Source organism: Chenopodium album, chromosome 26 (genome assembly GCF_948465745.1).
Source record: "Chenopodium album chromosome 26, dcCheAlbu1.1, whole genome shotgun sequence".
Lineage (NCBI taxonomy): Eukaryota > Viridiplantae > Streptophyta > Magnoliopsida > Caryophyllales > Amaranthaceae > Chenopodium > Chenopodium album.
The window spans coordinates 1,520,846-1,541,230 of record NC_137859.1 but is presented as its reverse complement, the minus strand read 5'-3'; the positions used below and the strand labels follow the sequence as shown (position 1 = coordinate 1,541,230).

General features: G+C 32.6%; 2 pseudogenes; both read right to left on the bottom strand.

Annotated features, from left to right (window-relative positions):
- Positions 1-1,906: 1,906 nt before the first annotated feature.
- LOC145616123 (cation/H(+) antiporter 24 pseudogene) lies at positions 1,907-3,840 on the bottom strand (annotated as a pseudogene).
- A 4,207-nt stretch (positions 3,841-8,047) lies between these two features.
- LOC145616122 (cation/H(+) antiporter 24 pseudogene) lies at positions 8,048-9,991 on the bottom strand (annotated as a pseudogene).
- Between the last annotated feature and the right edge of the window lie 10,394 nt (positions 9,992-20,385).

Here is a 20,385-nt window from a genome sequence, read left to right as displayed (position 1 = left end):
GCTTAACGATGGAGATCGATTTGAAGACCATTAAGAAGACGATATTATGGACTTATGGTCACGGTCATGAATAATATGACCGCACCATGCATGCAAAACTTTGGAGCTTAAACCAAACAAAAAAATGATGTAAATATTTTTGTTAGGAAAAGAGTTGGATATAATGATTAATTTTTCATATGTTATTTTAAATCCTATTGTTTTTTGAATTTTCTATTTACATGCATGTATTCATGTAAACCTTAATTTTAATAGTTTCCTCCTAAATCAGAAAGAAAGAAAGAAAGAAAGAAAGAAAGAAAGAAACAAGAAAAAAAAAAAAAAAGCAAAATAATAGAGAATTTGAATCATTTATAAAGATAGCATAGCAAGTGAGAAAGAATGTGTTGTATTAATTTTAGACGTCTAAATTTTAGTTTTTAAGTATTACATTTATAGGTAACTTATTAATGTAATTAGGTGACATTTTACATTTAGCTCAAGTAATCACAATTATGATCATGATTCTTAGTCGCAACAATTACAAAGTCAAAGATAGTATATCATGTGCTTCTTGTAGTATATACCTTAGCTTGCACAGCTGTCCTACCTTAATTTGTTTTGATTATTATTATCATTTTTTTTTTGTAGATGTAAGTATCCTTCGTTAATATTATAGTCAATGTAATTGTTGTAATTAATATTTTTAAATTTTTTTTAAAAATATTTAAAATTTAAAATAATAAAATAATATTTCAAAATTTTTTTATAGTATATTTTATTCATAAAAAAGGGTTGAATCTAATATATACTTAACAAATTGAATCAAATAAATAAAGATTTGCACCTGTGGGGCCGTGACATTCTCTCGTTCATATCATTGCAACATACGGAGTACAACATTTTCAAAGAGATGATATGCTGATTTAAGGAAGTCGTGAGGATGGTTTCTTCTAATTCATCTAATTGTTTTTTAAAAAATTGAGAATTATTGCGATTCTGCATTATTGGTATTGTTTTTGAGAATGAAACTAATTTTCTATGAGCTGACGACTTTTGCTAATTCTGTTTGGACTACTCAACATCAAATCAGGCCTCAGCTTCTCCGGAATTGGTTTTTTTTCATATGCTAACGGCTAACCTATGTTAATTTGATTAAGTGATTTCAAATTCCATAAAAATTTATCATTTATAAATAAAATAAATTGAGTCGGTCGGGTCAATGTTTGACATATATCATGAATATAAATTGGTAGTAACTAAGCCACTAATAATAAATTATGGTCCTTCACCTTGAATCTCAACCCTTCATATTTAATTAATGATCTTATCAATTAATACTTTACTTTTAAGAAAATGGAAAAAAAAAATTATTTTCATATAGACCTATGGAACCGAGCAATAAGATATTTCAATTTCCGAAATTTATATACTGCGTATTCAAAACGTAAAATCATCTTTCTTCTTCATTCGTAAAATCATGGTGAGATTGATTTAGGTTACAACACATTTCATATAAATTTTATATGTCTTGACTTTTGAAATTAAGATATAAGCTTTTTGAACATTTCACGAAAGAAAGTTTCATTATCAATTTTTGGAATTTTATTGGATTGGTGGATTCATAATGAACCAGGCTCGATTATAATGACCACATTTTCATTTTAGCCATTGTAAATTTAATTTATTCTTGATTATTATCAATAATTTTACTAAACTGGAGATTAATTAAATTAGTTTATAACCGCTAAATATAAGTTTAACATGAAAAATTATGTGCACATACATACAACTCGAGAACACATTTTGGTGTTAACACTTACAAATTGAGAAATTTTTTTTTAAAAAAAAATAAAATAATAAATCTTATACAACCCAAAAAAAAAAAAGAAAAAAAAAAACAAATCTAATTAACACACAATCTGATCTAGTAACAACCCCATGGTATACATTGTGGATCTCTTAATACTTGTTGTTGCACTACCAATACAGATCCTCCAGAGGTATTAACATCCATGGAGACCAAAAAATCACCTAATAACCCTAGTTCAGGATTTTCGCTCCAATCCGATAAACCCTCTAATAAAATAGGATTAGTTCCGTTTTCCCTCCCAACAATCCAAAGATCTACTGGAATGCTATTGTTCAAAGATTGTATAGCCGAAACAGTTTCAAGACCATTTTTCACAAAAACTTCGTTATACACTACTTTGTCATTCCACTCATTTTGTACCCAAAAACAAGTTACGACTCCATCATCCATCTTTCTTTCTGACTTAAGATACCCTCTATTCTGATCACTTGGTAAGAATCGAATCACAATTAACGACACGTAAGGATGTTCCACCATGCGACCCGCCAACGAAAGAGCCTCACGGGCATCAGGGCCACCAAGGAATAGCATGACAAATTGGCGATGTATTCGGAAGAACATTGGAGCTGGGTTTGTCCCCCATGTAGCATCATTCTTACATGCCAAAATTCCCACGGAGCAAGGCGCATGGGATAATGCATTAGCATTTGACGATTGTACCCCTTGCCTTATGTAAATTGGAAAATCACTCCCATCCTTAATACTTTTTTTATGGAAGGGTAAAATTATAAATCTAACCTTGTACAACAAGGCAATTTCACATATGTCTTGGTACATTGTTCGATTTGGGGTAACACTAGTAAAACTTCTCATAGTAATGTAATCCGAACGAGCCTCTGCGTAGTGCTTGATAGCACTATGTATGACCTCATTGTTGTTGTCCCAATACGCGTTAATATGCTTCGTGTGATCGATAAACATTGGGGTGCCTCGCCCTAAGAGTTCGATAAGGTAGAGAGTGAAAACCGTAAATGGGTTGCTTGAAGTTGGATTTGCAAAGTCCAAGAAGCTAAATAGGTTAGCCACACTTTCTTGGTCATAAATGCATGCAAGGATTCGGAGTTCGGTGCCTTGCATCGTGTGTTCAATGGTTCTTTTTTTGTTGACCAAGTATGACTTTGTTGGATCATACATGCAGCCGATTATCGGGCAGGATATGGCTGTCACTATGGTTGTCATAATTACTATCAATGAGAAAGATGGTATCATAATGAGCTGCATTTAAATATCCAAAGAAAAAATAATAAAAATTAATAAGCAATAACCAATATTATCATAATTAATTAGTATAAGTCCCCCTCAACCTAAGTTAAGATAATGTCATGAAACTATACCTTTAAATCCATCCAGTGAAGGCAAAGTAAATATTCAGTTTGACCTTTAAGGATAAGCATGATGCTCAGAATAAACGAATCTCTATACGACATATCCATAAATCGTGACAACATAACATTTGTAACAAACTTCGCTAAGATAGCCATAAAAACCATAGAAAAGATGGGAAGTAAGGTATTCCAAGATGTAGTCATTGCAAACACGTCCGTGTAAAGTCCAACACTAGCATATGCAAAGGGCATAAGAATGTCATTCAAAATAACCTTTGTCTTTTGCCTTACATCTACTCCAATTGGGGGCCCATTAGGCATAGCAAGCCCAAGCCAAATAGGCCCAGTTCCGATTGCGGCCCCAATATAATCAGTGGCAAATCCAATCACAAAAACTGCTAGCAAAATAGCAATAATATAAGTTTGGTCCACAGTTTTACCTTCAGGAGTTCTCTTATTAATCCATTTTACTACTTGTGGTAGGCCTGTAAATAATAAGGTAATAATCCCAAATACCGATAATAAATAATACCATACAAAAATTTTCTCTTTTTCTCCTTGCTTCATTGCTTCAAAAATAACAAGCATAGTTAACCCAAAGAAATCACTTAGTACCGCGATTGTTAAGGCAAGACGACCAATTTCCGAGCTTATAAGATTCATGTCTGTTAGAATGAAGTAAACAACTTGGAATGATGTAAAAATCAAGGATAAGGGAATTGTAAATAAGGAAGAATGTAATTGTAGCGCCGGGTCTAAGAACTCTTTAATGGATTTTGTTACACACGACATGATCACAATTGGGAATATCGCCCCGACAAATGAAATCACCCATATTTTTTTTCCGGCTTTGGTGATCACTGCTAAGTCTGTGTTCGCTCCCGCCAAAAACATGAAAAACATAAATCCTATGATCCCGATATTTTTTATTAGAAATTTTGTGATATCTGGTATGATGTACTTTTGAAAGGTCTCGTTGCGACCTAGGAACGATGGTCCAAGGAGTATGCCCGCCTACACACACAAACATATGTACCTAGAGTTATTGTTTTAATTGAAAAATAAATACCTATTATGTTTTTTTTTTAATCCATCTACATAAGTCAAATAGCAATGATATACAAATGTTTTAATCCCTAATGTTAAAATATTACCATCCAAGCTATTATATATTACCTTTTTTTCTTCTTGATATTAAATGAAAGTTAATCTATTATGATCATAAAAAGTAAGATAAATAAACAAGACATACCAATACATCAGACACAACTTTAGTTTGCTTGAGAGGCTTGAAAAGAAAGCGCAAAATGTTGCTGAAGACAAGAACTGTTGATATTTGTAAAAGGATAATGGTGAAGGAGAAATCTAAAGGATTATTTTGGCCTTGAAATATTGAGAAGGCATCATCTGCATGAACTCCTAAGCAAATTGTCTGAACAACATTGCCTCGATAATCTCTCAAAGTAGTTTTATTCAGCTCATTTTGATTTTGATCCATAACAATGACTTAATTTGACGATGCCAACAATTTGGAGTGAAATTATTTAATTTAATCTCTTATTATGGCTAACAATAGCTACAACATAACAACCCTCACGTTTATATCACAATAACTTAGCTTGATCACAATGATATTAAGCTATTAAATTAAAATAACAAAAATATGATCTCAATCACAAATAATTTTTGGAGCTAGATAAAACAATTTTATTTTTTGGATTATTGGGGAAAGGAGAAGAGTTAGAGAAAATGCTCTTTTCATTCCCCATTTTTCTTTATCCTTTTGTTTTACATGTACTCGTGTAAATCTCTTTAATTATAATCCTTTTAATTCAAAAAGGGGGAAATTAGGGAGTAACAGTGAATATGATTGACTGTGTTCTTAGGATAACACAAAATTAACCTATTTTTAGACATCTAAATTTAAGTTTAAAGTATCACATTTATAGGTACATTTCTAATTAAACTAGGTGACATTTAAATTCATCTCAAGTAATTACATGCATTATCGCAATCATGATAACTAGTCACAGCGAACACAATATCAACCTAATTATAGATACCGTGTACAGTTGTTCCAGTTTTATTAATTTTGATTATTATCCTTGATCTAATGAAATTATTTGAAATGATGGCCAGAATTAAAATACTTCGTATATATGCAATAAGCAATGGAGTCACGTATAAATGAATGAATAAAAAGTAAAGGAGGTAATAAAGCAATTATTTCGAAGTTTTACCAAGCAAGCTTGGTGAAGAACTCACATTGTGATTTTGAGCTCTACTAATTACAATTGTTGGGAGTAGAGGGATTCCGTTACCTCCCTGTATAAGAGATATCGATTCAATAGAGTCTGTGTATCCGGTAGACATATTAAGCCCAGCCCACAGCCCACTTTATTAGGTAGATTAAAGCGATTTTGCACATGTTAAGCTTATCATTATCCCCAACTTAGTAGATAAGATTCATAAGATCATAATAAGAAGGAGTTAGCTCTGTTATGTCCCCTCTGTATAATTGCAAGTTTGAGTCTTGTTTGCTATACTCGATAACAAAAAATATATAATTATTGTGTTTGCTAATGGGCTTGCTCCAAATAGGTTTTATTTGAGTTATTAGAAATATTTAATTCTAAATTGTATTACCATAGTTAACATTTTAATCACATATTTCTCTGTTCTTGAGCTATTATTATTGCCTGCATTAGTCTTATTTTTTTGAATAGCTTTTTTTGGTCTTATAATGACGATTACCATGTCATTGCACCCATCGTAAATTTATCGTTCATTATTATCAATAATTTTAACAAAGTTGATATGAGGTTTATAAAAAATTTAAATAAAAGTTTAAAACTAAACATTATGTACACATGAAATTCGACAACACATTTTGGGTTATCAATTACTTCCTCCGTTTTCTTTTACTTGCAAGTTGCAACACAGCCTTGTGACACGTGTTTTGAGGTCGGGTTTATTTAATGTAAACGGACAAATTTTTCACTATAATTTTTACAAATGATACTTAACCCTATTCTAATTTTCGTGTAAAAATTAGGAAATTTTGACAATTACCACCTTCTGTTATGTCCATTTTAACAATTACCACCTTCTATTTTTTTTTGGAAAATTTGTCAAAAATAAGCCAACCTTTGTCCGGTTCGCTTAAAATAAGTCAACCTTTCGATTAACTCAGAATAATCCAACCTTTATAGGGTATTCACTTTAAATGAGTCAAAACCTGTTGTAACCGGTTATTAAGGTTAATTGTTACACGTGTTAGAATATGATTCGTCATTTTTCTATTAATAATAAATTAGGATATATTATATGATTAATTATAAAAAAAAATTAATAATTATAAATTTCAAAAAAAAATTAAAAAAAAAAGGAAAAAACCCCAACCCCCTCACCCTCCCCTGCCAGCTCACCCCCTCCCCTACCAGGTCGCCGGTAGCCGGCAACCACAAATTCCCCGGCGCCGGCACCGACGGCTTCTCCACCCACCCACGACGCCCCCACCCTTTCCTTTCCCCTTCCCCCTATCCCCACCCCATTACCCCCGTCCTTCCCCTTCCCCACCGTCAATCGACAGCCCAAAACCCTTGAACCCCGATTCCGATTTTGTAAGGGTTTCGTGAGGGTAGGTTAAAGGGTTTGGGGAGTCGACAGATGGTAAGGAAGGGGAGGGAGGGGGTTTGTTTCCGGCAGGGGGTGGTGTCGTGTCGGGGTGGGGAAAGGTGAATGGGGAAGGGGAAAGGAAGGGGAAGGAGTGGGGTTGGGTGGGAGCATCGTGGGTGGGCGGTAGAGGCCGTCGGTGTCGGCACCGGGGAATTTTGTGGTCGCCGACCACCGGCGGCCTGGCAGGGGAGGGGGGGTGAGCTAGCAGGGGAGGGGTGAGGGGGTTGGGGTTTTTTTCTTTTTTTTTTAAATTTAAAATTATTAGATTTTTTAATAATTAATTCTATTATAATTCCTAATTAATTATTATAAGAAAAATGACGAACCACATGCTGGCACGTGTCACAATTAACATTAACAACCGGTTAATAAACGGTTGCAGGTCACTTGACTCATTTAAAGTAGATACCCTATATAGGTTGGATTATTCTGAGTTAATCGAAAGGTTGGCTTATTTTGAGCGAACCGGACAAAGGTTGGTTTATTTTTGACAAATTTTCCTTTTTTTTTTGAAAATTACCACATTCTATTTTCAAAAACATCAAAAGTTACCACCTTCTTGCCCCCCAACTACCACGTGACGTCATTTTGGGCCTATTATTTCCATTTCCTCCCTATTTCCCTCACATTTTTCATTCCTATTTGGATTCTCATCTCCCCTTTCACTTTTTTTTCCCCCAAACCACCAATAAATGTTCATCAATTTTGATTTGGAGGAGCAAATTGAAGTGTTTTTGATTGTTTGTGGGGAAAAGAAGTGAAAGGTTGGATGAGAATCGAGTTAGGAATGAGAAATGTGAGGAAAATAGGGAGGAAAGGGAAAGAATGAGCCCAAAATAACATCACGTGGTAGTAGAGGGGCAAGAAGGTGGTAACTTTTGATGTTTTTGAAAATAGAAGGTGGTAATTTTCAAAAAAAAAAAATAGAAGGTGGTAATTGCTAAAATGGACATAACAGAAGATGGTAATTGTCAAATTTTCCTAAAAATTATATTGATAAAATCGTTCGTCTACCCTCACCAATCATCTTCTAAAACTGCGTGCTTAAAAGGTGTGTTGCAAGTAAAAGAAAACGGAGGAAGTACAATTTACAAATTAAAAAAAGCTAAGATAAGATATTTTTTCAATAATGACATTTATTGAAAAACAAAAATAATAATAATCTAACACAAACTTTAATCTACGTACTGATTTAACAACCCCATGGTATGGATTCTGGATTTCTTAACATTTGTTGTTGCACTATCAATACAGATCCTCCCGAGGTATTAACACACATTGACACCAAAAAATCGCCTATTAATCCTAATTCGGGATTATCACTCCATTCTGATAGACCCTCCAATAAAATCGAATCAATTCCATTTTTCCTTCCAACAATCCAAAGATCTACCGGGATGCTAGTATTCAACGATTGTAAAGCCGCAACCGTATCAAGACCATTGTTCACAAAAACTTCATTGTACACTACTCTATCATTCCACTCATTTTGTACCTCAAAACAAGCTACCACTCCATCATCCATCTTCCTTTCCGACTTATTATACCCTCTATTTTCACTTGGCAAGAGTCGAAAAACGTTCAACGACACATTAGGATGTTCCGCCATGCGGCCCGCCAACGCAAGGGCCTCACGAGCATCATGCCCACCAAGGAATAGCATGACAAATTGGCAATGTATCTGAAGAAATGTTGTACTTGATTTTGTTCCCCATACATCATCATTTTTACATGCCAAAATTCCCACAGAACAAGGTGCATTAGATAGTATATTAGCATTAGACGATTGTACCCAAGGCCGTATTTCAGTTGAAAACTCACTCCCATCTTTAATACTTTTCTTGTGAAAGGGTAATATTATAAACTTAACCTTGTACAACAAGGCCATTTCACATATATCTTGGTACATCGTACGACTAGGAGTAACACTTGTAAAACTTCTCATAGTGATGGTATTCGTGCGAGCCTCTGCATAATGCTTGATAGCATTATGTATGACCTCGTTGTTGTTGTCCCAATAAACGTTACTATTCTTTGAGTGGTCGATGAGCATCGGGGTGCCTCGGCCTAAAAGTTCGATAAGGTAGAGAGTGAAAACCTTAAATGGGTTGGTTGAAGATGGATTAGCATAGTCTAAAAGGCTAAATAGGCTAGCCACACTTTCTTGGTCGTAAATGCATGCTAGGATTCGAAGTTCGGAGCCTTGCATTGTGTGTTCAATGGTTCTTTGTATGTTGATCAAGTACGACTTTTTTGGATCATACATGTAGTCAATTATTGGGCAGGATATGATTGTCACTATAGTTATCAAAATCACAAACAATGAGAAAGATGGCGTCTCTACAATCTGCAAACAAGGAAAAAACAACGTATATAGTTTGATCAGTAATAACCTAACAATATAACATAAAAAGTGATGATAAAACATTAACTTTGAAAACAACTGGCCTAATTAAGATAACATTTAATCATAAAAGCGTACCTTTATATCCACCCAATGAAGACACAGAAAATAATCCGTTTGACCTCTAAAGCTAAGCATGATGCTTAAAATAAACGAATCTCTATACGACATCTCCATAAATCGGGCCAACATAACAGTTGTAACAAGCTTCGCAAAAACAACAAATAAAACCAGTAGAAAGATGGGAACTAATTCATTCCAATATGCAATAATTGCAAAGACGTCCGTATTAAGTCCAACAGAAGCATATGCAAAAGGCATAAGAATGTCATTCAAAATAACCTCGGTTTTTTGCTTAATGGTTGCACCCATTGGGGGCCCATTAGGCATAGCAAGCCCAAGCCAAATAGGCCCAGTTCCAATTGCAGCTCCAATAAAATCCGTGAAAAACCCAATAACAAAAACCGTTAACAAAGTAGCAACGATATAATTTTGGTCTACAGATTTACCCTCAGGAGTTCGCTTATTAATCCATTTTACTACACGTGGTAGGATAATTAATAATAAGGTAGTAATAACAAAAACAGATGAGATGAAATACAAAAAATATTGCACTTTTTTTTCTCCTTGTTGCAATGTCTCAAAAACAATAAGCATACTTAACCCAAAGAAATCACTTAGTACCGCAATTGTTAAGGCAAGACGTCCAATTTCCGAGCTTACAAGCTTCATGTCTGTTAGAATGAAGTGAATAACTTGGAATGATGTGAAAATGAGACATGAAGGAATAGTTATGGAAATTATAGTAGATGCGTGTAGTACTGTTGAACCCATGAACTCTCTGATGTATTTCAACACTAATGACGTGAACGCGAAGGGGAATATCACCCCGAGAAATGTAATCACCCATACCTTTTTTCCAGCCTTGACGATCTCTACTAGGTTCATGTGTACACCCCCCAAAAACAGGAAAAACATGAACCCTATGATCCCGATATTTTTTATTATATATTTCGATATATCTGGAATCACGTACATTTCAAAGGTTTCTGAGCGACCTAGGAACGATGGTCCAAGGAGTATGCCCGCCTACACACACACACAAACATATGTAGAATTCATCATTTTTAATTGATTTTACTTTATTAGTATTTATTATAATGAAAATTGAGTACATACCGCGCTCTCTCTGTTTTTTTAAATACAACTATTTTTTATATTTGGATCGGTCATTTTTAATTAATTGTAACACTTTCTTGAATGGAAATATGTTACTATACTTTTATTACCTAACATGGTCCCACTCCACTCGCACTTGTTATTTTTTTTAAACAATCCCATGTATTAGACTATTCACCCACTGTCACTTTTTCTAAAAAAGGGAATTCTCTTTGGTAAAACTTAACTTCTTTTTTATTGATAGATTACCAAAACATAAATCTAGACCTTAACTATCAGCTTAAGCTTTTGGTTGACAGGGTCCATTAACATGATATCAGAGTCAACATGACATAGAGATCACGGGTTAGAATCTCATCCACCCTTACCTTTAAGTGGAATTTCAAGTGATGAGTATGAGGAAGACCCATGTTGCATTTACACTTCAAGCCCAACAGGCTCTCATGTGAAGAGGCTTGATAGAGTATAAAACATATTTTTGGGCCTCAACTATCATCTTAATCTTTTGGTTGATATGGTCCACTAACATTTCTCTTTGGTGAAATGGAAAAAAAAATGTTATTGTCATTGCTAATCCTATAGTATTACATTAAATTGCTCATAGAAAAACTGATCATTTTTCATAAAGTTTAACTATAGTTAAGGGTTTTTCTTTAATAATTAAATATTTATAGAAATAATTTTTTTTTTTTTTTTTAAAAAAAGACCTCCCCCACCCACCCATCCACTAGCCAACCCCAAGGCCCCCTTCCCCATATCTATTGCCCATTTTCCCCAACCCTTGCTAGCTACTCCCAGCCCCGCCCCTCTCTTTTCCCCACCCTCCCATTTCCCCCACTCGACTCCCATTCTGCCACCCAAAAACGGCCCCCTTCCCAAAAAATGACCCCCTTTATATTAAGAAGGTTAAATTCGTCATAATCATAAAAAAAGTAAGATAAGTAAACAAGACTTACCAATACATCAGACACGACTTTCGTTTGCTTAAGAGGCTTCAAGAGAAACCGTAAAATATTGCTTAGAACAAGAACTATTGATATTTGTAAGAGGATAACGGTAAAGGAGGAATGGTAAGGATTGCTTTTGAATTGAAATATTGAGAAGATATTATCTTGTTTACGGTCTCCATGACAAATTATCTCAACAACAGTGCCCCGATAATCTATTGAAGCAGATTTATTTAGCTCATTTTGACTTTGCTCCATAACAACTCAACTTTAATATGGTAACAATTTGGAGAAAATTTAATTTATTTCAATCTCATATTATGGCTAAAATAATAACCCATTTGTGTACCACAACAATTTAGCTTAATCTCTTCTTTCCCCTTTCATCTTTACTTTTTTTGTTTTACACATACTCTGGTACTCGTGTGAATCTCTTTATAACCATCCTAACTCAAAGGAGGATTAATTTTAAGATATAAAAGTAAAAAAGATTGATTTTTTTCGAAATAGAATGTGATTGATTTTGTTCATAAGATAACATGACATTAACCTATTTTTAGACATCTAAAATTAAGTTTGAAGTATTACATTTATAGGTACATTTCTAGTTAAACTAGGTGGAATAGATATTCATCTTAAATAATTACATGCATCATCACAATCATGATAATTAGTCACAGCATGCAAACACAACATCAACCTAACTTTAGAATTTAGATACCGTGTACAGTTGTACTAGTTTTATTAGACACGAGAGTGAGGATTTGACCATGTCAAAAATTAAGTGATAAAATGATGGGCAAAATTTAAAAGCATAACCAATAACCAATTGACTGTTGGTGTAGTGGTGATAGAGACTACACTTGATAGGGAGGATCCGTGTTTGATCCCCCACAACAACAATTGGAAGGGAACTGGAACCTAACCACCTAGAACTAATTCTCAAATTCGTATTAGCAGGGCCGGCTATTGGGCTGTGCAAACAGCCCAACAGCACAGGGCCTCACATTATTTGGGGCCCCAAAATCTAAAATTTTGATAAAGTATAATTATTATTTAAGGAGCAAAAATAAAGGAACAATCAGTTGGTTAAGTTGGTAACATACACAAATAAATGAGGCTAGCTTTTTTATCAGGTTTGTGTTCGATTCCCCTTTCCCAGATTTTTGACTCATTTTTAATTCCCTAAACTTTGGCTGTTTGACGTAGTTTTTTAAGTCTTTATTTATTTCAGTTGGTTAAGTTTGTATCGTTTGATAATTTTCACTTATTTTCTTTATGTATGTATTAATTTTTAGTGGACATAATTTTTTTTACCACTTATTTAATATGACAAAAATTGCAAAGTATTTGAGATAAGAAAAAGTAACAAGTAGAAATATAAATTTTATTAATAGCATAGGGCCCCCAAATAGTTTAGGACGGCCCTGCGTATTAGCCTAATGGGTGAACCGGATAGAATACCAAAAAAAATAAATAAATAAAAAATTAAAAAAAAAAATAAAAAATGTAGAAGCATAAAAAGCAATGAATGAATAAAAAGTAGTCGTAATGGGTGGAAGAGCAGTAAATTCAAAGTAAGCGTATCCGGTGGGTATATTAAGCTCACTTTATTAGGATGCAGCGATTTTGCAGCGCAGCCACAGCTCTAGTCTTTGTTTCCCCCCACGCTCATTTATTGCTTCCCAAATCCATGCCTCTCCTCTTCATGCATGTATCATGTTACACACCGAGCTAAGTTTGGTCCAATGGTAAGGGTCGTATCTTTCAACCTTGAGATTGGGGATTCAATCTCCAGTTCTCCACTAAAGGCACTTTGAGGGTGGGGATCCCTTACCCTTCTCCCCTCACTCTAAAAGTGTCTGACCCACAAAATCACAAATACCAGACCAATAAAAAAGTGAGGGTTGAGGTACGGTCAGGGTCGATCGATTGACCTGATTCGAAATCAAATCTAACAAAATTCGATTGGACTTGTATGGATATAATACTTTAGTATGTCTCAAATTTAAAATAGAACCATAGTTGAGTAGTCGTGTAAATGATACATTGATCGTAATACGCTCCGATCAACCACTATTGTAGGTTTAAATCGCGGTTTACATTGTTTGATATTTTCCTTCTTTCATAGCTATTTTCCTAGTCTAAAAGCTTAAGCTAACACGCATTAATTTTCCTGTCAAAAAAAAAAAAAAAAAAAGTTTCGTATACACGTAATACTTTTTTACTTTGTTGTACATTTTTCCTTGGTTTTTATCATTATATCCACTCTTCATGAGTTGTAAACATTTTCTTTACTTTCACACACACACACACAATAAAAAAAAAGTATTCAAGTCAAAATTTATTTAACCTTCGAATGAGGATTAGTGGCAGAGTCGCAGAGATTCAGGAACGTTCGACTATTTTAAGATTTTAAAAGATGAATCATATTAACAAAATAGTTGGCATTGTACTAGTAATAACAAAAATGTCCGATTGCATATTTCTATCAACTAATTTATGCTATTATGTTACGACATTGCCCTATAGAATCCACTGATGAGATAGAGTTTCTGTTTGTGCTGACTCATAAAAAAATAAAATTTGAATTAAAATGTGGTCTAATTAAGTTAATGGCAGCATCTGTTGAAGCAAAGTTGCCACCACTGTTGAATGAATGTTGGGAAACAATATGATGAGCTAAATCTTTATGAAATTCACAGCGTATCTAATATACTGTAATTATATTACATATTGTACTCCGTACTACATAAGTATTTCCTTTCTTCGTAAATAATATTTGTATTTCTCATTAAGATATCCACAAAATGTAGATATTACCATACGAAGTAAATTTTTTAAAAAGATATACGCTATACTCATTTGATGAAAACTCCTCCACATACTTATTTCTATTACATTTTCACCTCGATCACTTTACCAAAATTTCTTAATAAATACACTATGTACATGTTAAAATCTAACAAGAAGATTATTCGAGGAGAAATTGGACAAATGAAGTACTCCATAAGTCTATATGAAAGAATTTAGAAGGTGGGACGACTTCAACTCATCATCCCTAATTTATCTTCTGCTACCTTTGTCCCCATACAATATTTACACGCTATGCACCCTAAAGTAGTAGTAAATCAGTACATGAATTTTATAGATGGCCCTCTTCTTAGATTTTGAATCTATTCCAACCGTACACGTGGAATTCATCACCACTAATACCAGCCGTACAGATGCTTTCTTCCAGTGGCATGCCCCCATATTACGTGGGAATAGACATTAGTTAACTATAATTATTTGAAAGTCATGATTTGGCCTATAATCATCTTCATTTTCCTCAATTGTATGCCCATCATAGCTCTTGTCAACTATTTTTGGTACTACATTTTTTGTTTTTTTTTTGAAGAAATTAGGTGTGGAGTGTGAGTTTGTGACTCTGAATTTAAAAAGTCTTTTGCTTAAGGAGCACGGAATTTATTTATATACGATAAATAAAGTTAAATGTCGATCACATATCCTAATTCAATACTCGAATCTAATAATGATTGTGCTTATTAAGGATATTTTGCTCCTTTTTAGTTGACGAATTAGTTAAGCAATTAGACTTTTCCCTTGTTATACATGCATCTACCCTTTCTTTCTTTCTTTTTATTTTTTTATTTTTATAAACTAGTTTTTTTTTTTTTTAGTAGAAGGGTAGCTCTTGGTCATTAATTACTTATTATCATTTATCTAGACATTTAAAACTTGAATAAGACAAGCGACAATGGAGTATTAATGAAAATGAGAGGGAATGGGGTGGGGCCCAAGAGAAAGAGAAAACCAAATTGTAAATTGAGTCTAAATAGAACAATGACAAAATAAACCCTAATTTCGATCAATGTATTTAATTTTATGAAACTTAGCTTGATAATTTTATAATCTATATGAGTATATATGCTCTTAAGAATGCTTGTTTAGCTATGGTTTATTTTCTATTAACTAACTAGTGTATTAGTTATTTCTTTAATTTGACTTTGAATCACAAATAACACTTGTAATGTACACAAATAAAAATTAAATTAAATAGGGTGATTCACATGTGCACTATATTTGATTGGTGAAGGCAATATGAAATATCATATCCATCAATTTTAGTTGTCAATATTGTATTATTGGCCAGGTCAAAGACCACTATTACTAAAACATTGCTAGTAAATTAAAATGAGGACCTTCAACAAGGTAATTTTTTTTTTTTTGAAACATTAAAAAAGGTAATTGACTTTATGAAATTATTAAAACCTTCAAAGGCTGATATAGAATTAATAGAATGTGTCAAAAAAAGATATAGAACTAATAGAAGAGAGTAAGGTATAAACTTTTTTTTTTTTTTTTTTTTTTTATGCAAAGAAAGATCGTTAAACCAGTTAGATTAGTAATAGTTGAACATATTTCACATGTATGTATATTGAGGTTGAATTAGTAATACAATCTTGTAGTCTTTAATTATTTTAAAATCTAAGAAAATTAGTTAAATAGAGCTGAGCATAGGAAACATTCTTTGTTGGTATCATGTTTTTCATACCCTTTTAGGAAAAGCTAGCTAATTTGTTTGTATGCAACAATCATATTTTGATCCCAATCGTTTTAGAAATTATTTTATTAATGTTTGTTTCACTTAGCTTGTTGGTCGAATTTTCTTTCTTTGACTTCCTATATTAGTTCATACCATTATTCAACCTTTTATACATCTAATTAAGTTTTATACAAGAAGTAACTATGTTAATATAATAATAAATTGATACATAAAAATATACCTTGAACTTGATTTAACAATATCAAATACAAAAATTTAGTCTAAAAATCAATACTTCATACTTCGTATATATAATAGAAAGATTTTAAAGTTGATCTTGAAAATTTGGGAAGAGGAAATATATGCCCCAAAATTAGGCATAATCTTCAATTTTTTTCCAAAGTGAAATATCATCTCATGCACATAAACCTCCAAGCTTAAATGTCGTTACTAAATGGTCAGATAATAATGTTCTTTTTATTACTACCACAAGCATACAAAAAACTCTTAATTTTCATTCAAAAATTTAAAAACGAGAGAGTCATACAAAAAAGTGAAAAGGAAAGGTAAGAGTGTAATTGAGCATGCATACCAAATTAAGCTCGTGCTAAAAGAGATATCGTACCCATGAGAGAAAAGAATGAATACAGTGTTTCATAGTAAGAAGAACCCGTGAAACTCAGGATAGATAGCGCCATTAATTTCTTTTAATTTAATACCTTCATGCTTTTTCCATTTTATACTTCATAAGTTTTAATGATATACCTTGTGTATATCATCATCTATATAACTTTTGAGTAATTTGAAACGGAGAAAGTATAATATAAAGTTATAAAAACTTAATGGCGCTATCCCTCCTGAGCTTTACAGATTCTTCCATACTTTCTTGAAAGATATATGGAGAGAGATTTCTCTCGTTTCTTTCTTGCCCTTTTTCAAGTAGAAAGAGAAGAATTAGCTATGACTTTTTGTGGGGGATAATGGGAAAGAGGTGGGGAAAGGGAGTGTATTTATAAGGGTTAGCTCAGGGGGTTATGAATGTAAATTTGCCACTACTAATTGTTGGGGTTTTTGTGCGTGGGAAAATAGCGTGGAGCCACTAGAAGGATTTTATGTTTACATTCTCGTTTACTACTATTATTATCACTATTTAATTTACGAATACTATTATACGATTAAATTGAAAAGAGAGGTGTTGTAATTTAATACTCCGTAGGATATACGAGTACAAATTATTATATAGGTTTATTCGTGTTCTATATGGAGTAATTTGTAGAGTACTCCATAAATTAAAGACAATTTATAAAATTATTGGATCAATTTATTTAAAGTTTGGTTTCAGTTTTAGGTCCATTAAAACCGTTTTTAAAACTACTCACAACTAATCTTGTTGACATCCACCGATCCACGGACAATTACTCATCGGATAGAATATGAGTATTGCCTGCATGAATCCAACTCTAATTTCAAGAGCTAGATAAAAGTATTTATTTAAATTTTCCTGCTATTGGGAAATAGAAAAGGGGGGAGTTTCAAAAAGAAAATAGTAAGCAGGAATTGATTCGCCTGCCGACTACGCTACGTAAGTGAGTGTGTGTGTCTGCTAAATCTAGGAATACGGGGATTTTGAGTAGGATTGTGTTTGTGGGTTATTCAAACTAACTCACTCACTCCTACTTACTAGTACTACTTGTGCTACTACATTATTATTACCATTTTTTGGCCCCGGCTTTTGCTTCACTGTTGTTTGCTTATAATCTTTTAAAGCTACCAATTTCCTCATCTCATTATCCTAATTTTACTCATCTTGTCGGATCTACTAGTACTATACTCTATTTATTTACTTGTATATATGTCATGGAGGAATGCCATTATTTCATGCCCATTTTTATTTATTATATCTAGTTGTATATGTCATGGTGGAATGCCATTATTTCATCCCCATTTATATTTATTATGTCTTTTTTTTTGGTACCAATAAAACCATCCTCCAAATCCTTCAAAGGTCATAGGCATATTTAATTCTCAACTCCTAAGTCCTAATGCTAGCATAGATTCACATCTGAATTCCTTCTCATGAAATACTGTTAGAAAAATAACTTACATGTGAGCAGACGAGGTACCAATTGTTTAAATTGAAAAAATAGAGAGAGAATGACTAACACATAAGATTGATGAGTTACTCAACTATCACCAAATAATTTGAAGAGAAAGTCCTATTGAACTTATATGCGGTAGTCATTTTTATCCTTTACTATAACTAGCCTTGTGCTTATTTAGTTCCATGAAGTTTATCATGGTATCAAAGCAGATAATTTTAGCTCATTATCAATACCGTACCCATCAAGAGAGGGTCCAATAATATGTGATTGCATTGCTTCAAGTAAGGGCCAAATAGGAGTACAAGTATAGTAATTTAAGTGAAGAATAACCCATTAATATATAAAATACTCATCTTAGTTCGTTTCTCCAACTTTTACATGATTATAGATTGCATGAATTGAGGGATTTTCCATAGTTTTTTAATTGGTCAATTGGGTCAAAGTCTTAATTATAGAAAGCTGTTGAAAGCAATGCATATTTTATGATATAAAAATGAAATTTCGACCAAATGTAAGAAAGTTAATTAAGTATAAGTGTACGTAACGTAGTTAATGCATATGAGATATGACGGTGTTCCCCTTTGTGGAATTTTTACTCCACAAAACCATAAAAAGTTAAAAGGATCAAACTTACCAAATAAAGATCATTTTCTTTTAATTACTTTAATTAAGTTCTATCTAAGTTATAATTAAACGTTGGTTGGACAAAACTATGGTTACATCATTAACAAAATTTTTTGCTCTTTAACCTCCCAACATCACTACGTGATTTATACTTTATGGAGTCTTGTACTGTATTTTGTCAAAACATTCATCATTACTTTTTTACTTACAATATTTCTTTATTAGTCGGCAAACCATTCATTTGAAAATATATTTAATTAATATTAAACCCTACGACGTACTCATATTATTCGTTTCAACTGGGATCAAATTAAAGATTAAATTAAAAAGCACTTTGATATACTTGTCTAAATCTTTGACTCTATGTATTATAATTTATTTTTTTGATATAAAGGTAATGAAAACGAAAAGCATTAGAAGACCCTCACTGCAAAGAAAACTTGATGTGAAAATTACTCGTATTCGTCGTGTTTTTTTTTTTTTTTTTTTTTTTTTGACATTGTATTTAGTATTATTTTAGCACCAAAATATTTCTAGAATGGTATTAAGCTGGCATCATCTAAACAAAACTTAATACCAACTGATATTATTAGAGTCATAAATTAAAAACTACGAAGTATTTTATATTTAAAGAATGAAGATAGTACGAGTATAAGATATGGTACATATTATAGGAGTCAGACCTCAAAAGTTAGTGAAACAAGTCAATAAGGTCATTGGAGGATGTATCTCTTGAACTAGTGAATTGATAACTTTTTGACTTAATAATATGGTCTGAAAATGACAATAAGTTTCCTAGTTAGTGTTAGTTATATATCTAAATCGTTATAATTTGACAAATTAACAAGGAATCTTATGATTAACTGGCTTTTGTTGCCGACTTAAGGTCGGCCTAACCAAGAGTATATAATGTATCACCCTCAGATCAGCTCATTTTTCTAATTTCATTATATGATAATTTGAAGAATCTTTTTGTAGTGACAGATTAATCGAGAATAACCTAATTAACCTTCAATGATATAGACACTTGAACAATTTAATAGGTACGGTTTATTAACCAAATTCTTATAACCAAATACGTACTACTCCACAATGCAAAGCAACTTGATCACGTTATATGGCCAGGACACTTAGCTTGTCCAATTAGGTTGTTTTTGTACTATATGTTTCTTAATGTTCTTTCTCCAACACTAATTGTTATTAGCAATTAATAATATGTTAAAGATGCAAATATATTGTTATGCTTATAAGATTTGTATAAAATTCTCTAGGAAAAAAAAAATAAATTAAATTGTATAAAATCTTTACTAGTTTTGATTTCATCAATGTGAGACACTCACTTTTGAGTTTACTCATACTTTATTTTTCAAATTGTTTCAATTTGTACTCAGAGTAAGGTGTTTGCATCAAATGTATGTACTCATCTCCTTGATTGGCCCGATTGCATCAAAAAAATGTACTCAATCAATCAATCAATCAATCAAAGCCTTAATCCCAAAAGTGGGGTCGGCTAACAAAATGTACTCATCCCCTTAATTAGCCCTTCATTTTTTTTTTTCAATAAAATGCAATCACTTATAGTAGCAAAAATAATAGAGAAAAGACATATAACTAAAAATATCTTCACCACTTGACTTAATAGAAACATCAATAATTTTCACACTCGAGCAATACAAAGGCCTATGATAACCTAGATGAACAAAGACTTGACAACATTAGACATCA